The following is a 10,163-nucleotide window of genomic DNA, read 5'->3' as shown; positions in this document are numbered from 1 at the left end:
AAATGGTTGTCAGGTATTGTAGAAAAGTTATGACTTTTCACGCTACATCTGAGACCCCACGTCACCTCTCCCGGGTGGGCTCGAACCACCAACCTTTTGGTTAACAGCTGAACGCGCTAACCATTGCGCCACGGAAGCCCAAAAATTAAATGTTCGTCAGGTATTGTGGAAAAACTTTTCTTTTTACGTTTCATTTAAGATCCCTTAACACCGCTCCCGGGTAGGCTCGAACCACGAACCTATTGGTTAACAGCTGAACGCGCTAACCATTGCGCCACGGAAGCCCAAAAATTAAATGTTCGTCAGGTATTGTGGAAAACTTTTCTTTTTACGTTACATTTGAGACTACACAACACCGCTCCTGGGTGCGCTCGAACCACCAACCTTTCGGTTAACAACCGAACGCGCTAACCATTGCTTCACGGAAGCCCAAAAATTAAATGTTCGTCAGGTATTATGGAAAAACTCTGACTTTTTACGTTACATTTAAGATCCCTTAACACCGCTCCCGGGTAGGCTCGAACCACGAACCTATTGGTTAACAGCCGAACGCGCTAACTATTGAGCCACGGAAGCTCAGAAATTAAATGGTTGTCACGTATTGTAGAAAAGTTTTGACTTTTTACGCTACATCTGAGACCCCACGTCACCTCTCCCGGGTGGGCTCGAACCACCAACCTATTGGTTAACAGCCGAACGCGACAACCATTGAGCCACGGGAGCTCAGAAATTAAATGGTTGTCACGTATAGGGGAAACGTTATGACTTTTCACGCTACATCTGAGACCCCACGTCACCTCTCCCGGGTGGGCTCGAACCACCAACCTATTGGTTAACATACGAACGCGCTAACCATTGAGCCACGGAAGCTCAGAAATTAAATGGTTGTCACGTATTGTGGAAAAGTTTTGACTTTTTACGCTACATCTGAGACCCCAAGTCACCTCTCCCGGGTGGGCTCGAACCACCAACCTTTCGGTTAACAGCTGAACGCGCTAACCATTGCGCCTCGGAAGCCCAAAAATTAAATGTTCGTCAGGTATTGTGGAAAAACCCTGACTTTTTACGTTACATTTGAGGTCCCTTAACACCGCTCCCGGGTGGGCTCGAACCACCAACCTATTGGTTAACAGCCGAACGCGCTAACCATTGAGCCACGGAAGCTCAGAAATTAAATGGTTGTCAGGTATTGTAGAAAAGTTATGACTTTTCACGCTACATCTGAGACCCCACGTCACCTCTCCCGGGTGGGCTCGAACCACCAACCTTTTGGTTAACAGCTGAACGCGCTAACCATTGCGCCACGGAAGCCCAAAAATTAAATGTTCGTCAGGTATTGTGGAAAACTTTTCTTTTTACGTTACATTTGAGACTACACAACACCGCTCCTGGGTGCGCTCGAACCACCAACCTTTCGGTTAACAACCGAACGCGCTAACCATTGCTTCACGGAAGCCCAAAAATTAAATGTTCGTCAGGTATTATGGAAAAACTCTGACTTTTTACATTTAAGATCCCTTAACACCGCTCCCGGGTAGGCTCGAACCACGAACCTATTGGTTAACAGCCGAACGCGCTAACTATTGAGCCACGGAAGCTCAGAAATTAAATGGTTGTCACGTATTGTAGAAAAGTTTTGACTTTTTACGCTACATCTGAGACCCCACGTCACCTCTCCCGGGTGGGCTCGAACCACCAACCTATTGGTTAACAGCCGAACGCGACAACCATTGAGCCACGGGAGCTCAGAAATTAAATGGTTGTCACGTATAGGGGAAACGTTATGACTTTTCACGCTACATCTGAGACCCCACGTCACCTCTCCCGGGTGGGCTCGAACCACCAACCTATTGGTTAACATACGAACGCGCTAACCATTGAGCCACGGAAGCTCAGAAATTAGATGGTTGTCACGTATTGTGGAAAAGTTTTGACTTTTTACGCTACATCTGAGACCCCAAGTCACCTCTCCCGGGTGGGCTCGAACCACCAACCTTTCGGTTAACAGCTGAACGCGCTAACCATTGCGCCTCGGAAGCCCAAAAATTAAATGTTCGTCAGGTATTTTGAAAAACCCTGACTTTTTACGTTACATTTGAGGTCCCTTAACACCGCTCCCGGGTGGGCTCGAACCACCAACCTATTGGTTAACAGCCGAACGCGCTAACCATTGAGCCACGGAAGCTCAGAAATTAAATGGTTGTCAGGTATTGTGGAAAAGTTATGACTTTTCACGCTACATCTGAGACCCCACGTCACCTCTCCCGGGTGGGCTCGAACCACCAACCTTTTGGTTAACAGCTGAACGCGCTAACCATTGCGCCACGGAAGCCCAAAAATTAAATGTTCGTCAGGTATTGTGGAAAACTTTTCTTTTTACGTTACATTTGAGACTACACAACACCGCTCCTGGGTGCGCTCGAACCACCAACCTTTCGGTTAACAACCGAACGCGCTAACCATTGCTTCACGGAAGCCCAAAAATTAAATGTTCGTCAGGTATTATGGAAAAACTCTGACTTTTTACGTTACATTTAAGATCCCTTAACACCGCTCCCGGGTAGGCTCGAACCACGAACCTATTGGTTAACAGCCGAACGCGCTAACTATTGAGCCACGGAAGCTCAGAAATTAAATGGTTGTCACGTATTGTAGAAAAGTTTTGACTTTTTACGCTACATCTGAGACCCCACGTCACCTCTCCCGGGTGGGCTCGAACCACCAACCTATTGGTTAACAGCCGAACGCGACAACCATTGAGCCACGGGAGCTCAGAAATTAAATGGTTGTCACGTATAGGGGAAACGTTATGACTTTTCACGCTACATCTGAGACCCCACGTCACCTCTCCCGGGTGGGCTCGAACCACCAACCTATTGGTTAACATACGAACGCGCTAACCATTGAGCCACGGAAGCTCAGAAATTAGATGGTTGTCACGTATTGTGGAAAAGTTTTGACTTTTTACGCTACATCTGAGACCCCAAGTCACCTCTCCCGGGTGGGCTCGAACCACCAACCTTTCGGTTAACAGCTGAACGCGCTAACCATTGCGCCTCGGAAGCCCAAAAATTAAATGTTCGTCAGGTATTGTGGAAAAACCCTGACTTTTTACGTTACATTTGAGGTCCCTTAACACCGCTCCCGGGTGGGCTCGAACCACCAACCTATTGGTTTACAGCCGAACGCGCTAACCATTGAGCCACGGAAGCTCAGAAATTAAATGGTTGTCAGGTATTGTGGAAAAGTTATGACTTTTCACGCTACATCTGAGACCCCACGTCACCTCTCCCGGGTGGGCTCGAACCACCAACCTTTTGGTTAACAGCTGAACGCGCTAACCATTGCGCCACGGAAGCCCAAAAATTAAATGTTCGTCAGGTATTGTGGAAAAACTCTGACTTTTTACGTTACATTTGAGGTCCCTTAACACCGCTCCCGGGTGGGCTCGAACCACCAACCTATTGGTTAACAGCCGAAAGCGCTAACCATTGAGCCACGGAAGCTCAGAAATTAAATGTTTGTCACGTATTGTGGAAAAGTTTTGACTTTTTACGCTACATCTGAGACCCCACGTCACCTCTCCCGGGTGGGCTCGAACCACCAACCTTTCGGTTAACAGCTGAACGCGCTAACCATTGCGCCACGGAAGCCCAAAAATTAAATGTTCGTCAGGTATTGTGGAAAAACTTTTCTTTTTACGTTACATTTGAGAGTACACAACACCGCTACAGGGTGCGCTCGAACCACCAACCTTTCGGTTAACAACCGAACGCGCTAACCATTGCGCCACGGAAGCCCAACAATTAAATATTCGTCAGGTATTGTGGAAAAACTCTGACTTTTTACGTTACATTTAAGGTGCCTTAACACCGCTCCCGGGTGGGCTCGAACCACCAACCTATTGGTTAACAGCCGAACGCGCTAAACATTTAGCCACGCAAGCTTAGAAATTTAATGGTTGTCACGTATTGTGGAAAAGTTTTGACTTTTTACGCTACATCTGAGACCCCACAACACCTCTCCCGGGTGGGCTTGAACCACCAACCTTTCGGTTAACAGCTGAACGCGCTAACCATTGCGTCACGGAAGCCCAAAAATTAAATGTTCGTCAGGTATTGTGGAAAAACCCTGACTTTTTACGTTACATTTGAGGTCCCTTAACACCGCTCCCGGGTGGGCTCGAACCACCAACCTATTGGTTAACAGCCGAACGCGCTAACCATTGAGCCACGGAAGCTCAGAAATTAAATGGTTGTCAGGTATTGTGGAAAAGTTATGACTTTTCACGCTACATCTGAGACCCCACGTCACCTCTCCCGGGTGGGCTCGAACCACCAACCTTTTGGTTAACAGCTGAACGCGCTAACCATTGCGCCACGGAAGCCCAAAAATTAAATGTTCGTCAGGTATTGTGGAAAACTTTTCTTTTTACGTTACATTTGAGACTACACAACACCGCTCCTGGGTGCGCTCGAACCACCAACCTTTCGGTTAACAACCGAACGCGCTAACCATTGCTTCACGGAAGCCCAAAAATTAAATGTTCGTCAGGTATTATGGAAAAACTCTGACTTTTTACGTTACATTTAAGATCCCTTAACACCGCTCCCGGGTAGGCTCGAACCACGAACCTATTGGTTAACAGCCGAACGCGCTAACTATTGAGCCACGGAAGCTCAGAAATTAAATGGTTGTCACGTATTGTAGAAAAGTTTTGACTTTTTACGCTACATCTGAGACCCCACGTCACCTCTCCCGGGTGGGCTCGAACCACCAACCTATTGGTTAACAGCCGAACGCGACAACCATTGAGCCACGGGAGCTCAGAAATTAAATGGTTGTCACGTATAGGGGAAACGTTATGACTTTTCACGCTACATCTGAGACCCCACGTCACCTCTCCCGGGTGGGCTCGAACCACCAACCTATTGGTTAACATACGAACGCGCTAACCATTGAGCCACGGAAGCTCAGAAATTAGATGGTTGTCACGTATTGTGGAAAAGTTTTGACTTTTTACGCTACATCTGAGACCCCAAGTCACCTCTCCCGGGTGGGCTCGAACCACCAACCTTTCGGTTAACAGCTGAACGCGCTAACCATTGCGCCTCGGAAGCCCAAAAATTAAATGTTCGTCAGGTATTGTGGAAAAACCCTGACTTTTTACGTTACATTTGAGGTCCCTTAACACCGCTCCCGGGTGGGCTCGAACCACCAACCTATTGGTTAACAGCCGAACGCGCTAACCATTGAGCCACGGAAGCTCAGAAATTAAATGGTTGTCAGGTATTGTGGAAAAGTTATGACTTTTCACGCTACATCTGAGACCCCACGTCACCTCTCCCGGGTGGGCTCGAACCACCAACCTTTTGGTTAACAACCGAACGCGCTAACCATTGCGCCACGGAAGCCCAACAATTAAATATTCGTCAGGTATTGTGGAAAAACTCTGACTTTTTACGTTACATTTAAGGTGCCTTAACACCGCTCCCGGGTGGGCTCGAACCACCAACCTATTGGTTAACAGCCGAACGCGCTAAACATTTAGCCACGCAAGCTTAGAAATTTAATGGTTGTCACGTATTGTGGAAAAGTTTTGACTTTTTACGCTACATCTGAGACCCCACAACACCTCTCCCGGGTGGGCTTGAACCACCAACCTTTCGGTTAACAGCTGAACGCGCTAACCATTGCGTCACGGAAGCCCAAAAATTAAATGTTCGTCAGGTATTGTGGAAAACTTTTCTTTTTACGTTACATTTGAGACTACACAACACCGCTCCTGGGTGCGCTCGAACCACCAACCTTTCGGTTAACAACCGAACGCGCTAACCATTGCTTCACGGAAGCCCAAAAATTAAATGTTCGTCAGGTATTATGGAAAAACTCTGACTTTTTACGTTACATTTAAGATCCCTTAACACCGCTCCCGGGTAGGCTCGAACCACGAACCTATTGGTTAACAGCCGAACGCGCTAACTATTGATTCACGGAAGCTCAGAAATTAAATGGTTGTCACGTATTGTAGAAAAGTTTTGACTTTTTACGCTACATCTGAGACCCCACGTCACCTCTCCCGGGTGGGCTCGAACCACCAACCTATTGGTTAACAGCCGAACGCGACAACCATTGAGCCACGGGAGCTCAGAAATTAAATGGTTGTCACGTATAGGGGAAACGTTATGACTTTTCACGCTACATCTGAGACCCCACGTCACCTCTCCCGGGTGGGCTCGAACCACCAACCTATTGGTTAACATACGAACGCGCTAACCATTGAGCCACGGAAGCTCAGAAATTAGATGGTTGTCACGTATTGTGGAAAAGTTTTGACTTTTTACGCTACATCTGAGACCCCAAGTCACCTCTCCCGGGTGGGCTCGAACCACCAACCTTTCGGTTAACAGCTGAACGCGCTAACCATTGCGCCTCGGAAGCCCAAAAATTAAATGTTCGTCAGGTATTGTGGAAAAACCCTGACTTTTTACGTTACATTTGAGGTCCCTTAACACCGCTCCCGGGTGGGCTCGAACCACCAACCTATTGGTTAACAGCCGAACGCGCTAACCATTGAGCCACGGAAGCTCAGAAATTAAATGGTTGTCAGGTATTGTGGAAAAGTTATGACTTTTCACGCTACATCTGAGACCCCACGTCACCTCTCCCGGGTGGGCTCGAACCACCAACCTTTTGGTTAACAGCTGAACGCGCTAACCATTGCGCCACGGAAGCCCAAAAATTAAATGTTCGTCAGGTATTGTGGAAAACTTTTCTTTTTACGTTACATTTGAGACTACACAACACCGCTCCTGGGTGCGCTCGAACCACCAACCTTTCGGTTAACAACCGAACGCGCTAACCATTGCTTCACGGAAGCCCAAAAATTAAATGTTCGTCAGGTATTATGGAAAAACTCTGACTTTTTACGTTACATTTAAGATCCCTTAACACCGCTCCCGGGTAGGCTCGAACCACGAACCAATTGGTTAACAGCCGAACGCGCTAACTATTGAGCCACGGAAGCTCAGAAATTAAATGGTTGTCACGTATTGTAGAAAAGTTTTGACTTTTTACGCTACATCTGAGACCCCACGTCACCTCTCCCGGGTGGGCTCGAACCACCAACCTATTGGTTAACAGCCGAACGCGACAACCATTGAGCCACGGGAGCTCAGAAATTAAATGGTTGTCACGTATAGGGGAAACGTTATGACTTTTCACGCTACATCTGAGACCCCACGTCACCTCTCCCGGGTGGGCTCGAACCACCAACCTATTGGTTAACATACGAACGCGCTAACCATTGAGCCACGGAAGCTCAGAAATTAGATGGTTGTCACGTATTGTGGAAAAGTTTTGACTTTTTACGCTACATCTGAGACCCCAAGTCACCTCTCCCGGGTGGGCTCGAACCACCAACCTTTCGGTTAACAGCTGAACGCGCTAACCATTGCGCCTCGGAAGCCCAAAAATTAAATGTTCGTCAGGTATTGTGGAAAAACCCTGACTTTTTACGTTACATTTGAGGTCCCTTAACACCGCTCCCGGGTGGGCTCGAACCACCAACCTATTGGTTAACAGCCGAACGCGCTAACCATTGAGCCACGGAAGCTCAGAAATTAAATGGTTGTCAGGTATTGTGGAAAAGTTATGACTTTTCACGCTACATCTGAGACCCCACGTCACCTCTCCCGGATGGGCTCGAACCACCAACCTTTTGGTTAACAGCTGAACGCGCTAACCATTGCGCCACGGAAGCCCAAAAATTAAATGTTCGTCAGGTATTGTGGAAAACTTTTCTTTTTACGTTACATTTGAGACTACACAACACCGCTCCTGGGTGCGCTCGAACCACCAACCTTTCGGTTAACAACCGAACGCGCTAACCATTGCTTCACGGAAGCCCAAAAATTAAATGTTCGTCAGGTATTATGGAAAAACTCTGACTTTTTACGTTACATTTAAGATCCCTTAACACCGCTCCCGGGTAGGCTCGAACCACGAACCTATTGGTTAACAGCCGAACGCGCTAACTATTGAGCCACGGAAGCTCAGAAATTAAATGGTTGTCACGTATTGTAGAAAAGTTTTGACTTTTTACGCTACATCTGAGACCCCACGTCACCTCTCCCGGGTGGGGTCTCAGATGTAGCGTAAAAAGTCAAAACTTTTCCACAATACGTGACAACCATTTAATTTCTGAGCTTCCGTGGCTCAATGGTTAGCGCGTTCGGCTGTTAACCAATAGGTTGGTGGTTCGAGCCCACCCGGGAGAGGTGACGTGGGGTCTCAGATGTAGCGTGAAAAGTCATAACTTTTCCACAATACCTGACAACCATTTAATTTCTGAGCTTCCGTGGCTCAATGGTTAGCGCGTTCGGCTGTTAACCAATAGGTTGGTGGTTCGAGCCCACCCGGGAGCGGTGTTAAGGGACCTCAAATGTAACGTAAAAAGTCAGAGTTTTTCCACAATACCTGACGAACATTTAATTTTTGGGCTTCCGTAGCGCAATGGTTAGCGCGTTCAGCTGTTAACCGAAAGGTTGGTGGTTCGAGCCCACCCGGGAGAGGTGACGTGGGGTCTCAGATGTAGCGTAAAAAGTCAAAACTTTTCCACAATACGTGACAACCATTTAATTTCTGAGCTTCCGTGGCTCAATGGTTAGCGCGTTCGGCTGTTAACCAATAGGTTGGTGGTTCGAGCCCATCCGGGAGAGGTGACGTGGGGTCTCAGATGTAGCGTGAAAAGTCATAACTTTTCCCCTATACGTGACAACCATTTAATTTCTGAGCTCCCGTGGCTCAATGGTTGTCGCGTTCGGCTGTTAACCAATAGGTTGGTGGTTCGAGCCCACCCGGGAGAGGTGACGTGGGGTCTCAGATGTAGCGTAAAAAGTCAAAACTTTTCCACAATACGTGACAACCATTTAATTTCTGAGCTTCCGTGGCTCAATAGTTAGCGCGATCGGCTGTTAACCAATAGGTTCGTGGTTCGAGCCTACCCGGGAGCGGTGTTAAGGGATCTTAAATGTAACGTAAAAAGTCAGAGTTTTTCCACAATACCTGACGAACATTTAATTTTTGGGCTTCCGTGAAGCAATGGTTAGCGCGTTCGGTTGTTAACCGAAAGGTTGGTGGTTCGAGCGCACCCGGGAGCGGTGTTGTGTAGTCTCAAATGTAACGTAAAAAGAAAAGTTTTCCACAATACCTGACGAACATTTAATTTTTGGGCTTCCGTGGCGCAATGGTTAGCGCGTTCAGCTGTTAACCGAAAGGTTGGTGGTTCGAGCCCACCCGGGAGAGGTGTTGTGGGGTCTCAGATGTAGCGTGAAAAGTCATAACTTTTCCACAATACCTGACAACCATTTAATTTCTGAGCTTCCGTGGCTCAATGGTTAGCGCGTTCGGCTGTTAACCAACAGGTTGGTTGTTCAAGCCCACCCGGGAGCGGTGTTAAGGGATCTCAAATGTAACGTAAAAAGTCAGAGTTTTTCCACAATACCTGACGAACATTTAATTTTTGGGCTTCCGTGACGCAATGGTTAGCGCGTTCAGCTGTTAACCGAAAGGTTGGTGGTTCAAGCCCACCCGGGAGAGGTGTTGTGGGGTCTCAGATGTAGCGTAAAAAGTCAAAACTTTTCCACAATACGTGACAACCATTAAATTTCTAAGCTTGCGTGGCTAAATGTTTAGCGCGTTCGGCTGTTAACCAATAGGTTGGTGGTTCGAGCCCACCCGGGAGCGGTGTTAAGGCACCTTAAATGTAACGTAAAAAGTCAGAGTTTTTCCACAATACCTGACGAATATTTAATTGTTGGGCTTCCGTGGCGCAATGGTTAGCGCGTTCGGTTGTTAACCGAAAGGTTGGTGGTTCGAGCGCACCCTGGAGCGGTGTTGTGTAGTCTCAAATGTAACGTAAAAAGAAAAGTTTTTCCACAATACCTGACGAACATTTAATTTTTGGGCTTCCGTGGCGCAATGGTTAGCGCGTTCAGCTGTTAACCGAAAGGTTGGTGGTTCGAGCCCACCCGGGAGAGGTGACGTGGGGTCTCAGATGTAGCGTAAAAAGTCAAAACTTTTCCACAATACGTGACAAACATTTAATTTCTGAGCTTCCGTGGCTCAATGGTTAGCGCTTTCGGCTGTTAACCAATAGGTTG

General features: G+C 47.5%; 1 non-coding gene across 1 annotated transcript; it reads right to left on the bottom strand.

Annotated features, from left to right (window-relative positions):
- Positions 1-3,139: 3,139 nt before the first annotated feature.
- Positions 3,140-3,212, bottom strand: TRNAY-GUA (transfer RNA tyrosine (anticodon GUA)). The gene has a single exon. It is a non-coding gene; the product is annotated as a tRNA-Tyr (tRNA).
- Positions 3,213-10,163: the final 6,951 nt, after the last annotated feature.

The sequence above is a fragment of the Phalangium opilio genome, unplaced genomic scaffold (assembly GCF_054372755.1).
Source record: "Phalangium opilio isolate 3A_F unplaced genomic scaffold, DU_Popi_V2 ptg000017l_1, whole genome shotgun sequence".
NCBI lineage: Eukaryota > Metazoa > Arthropoda > Arachnida > Opiliones > Phalangiidae > Phalangium > Phalangium opilio.
This window is presented reverse-complemented; position numbering and strand designations above follow the sequence as displayed.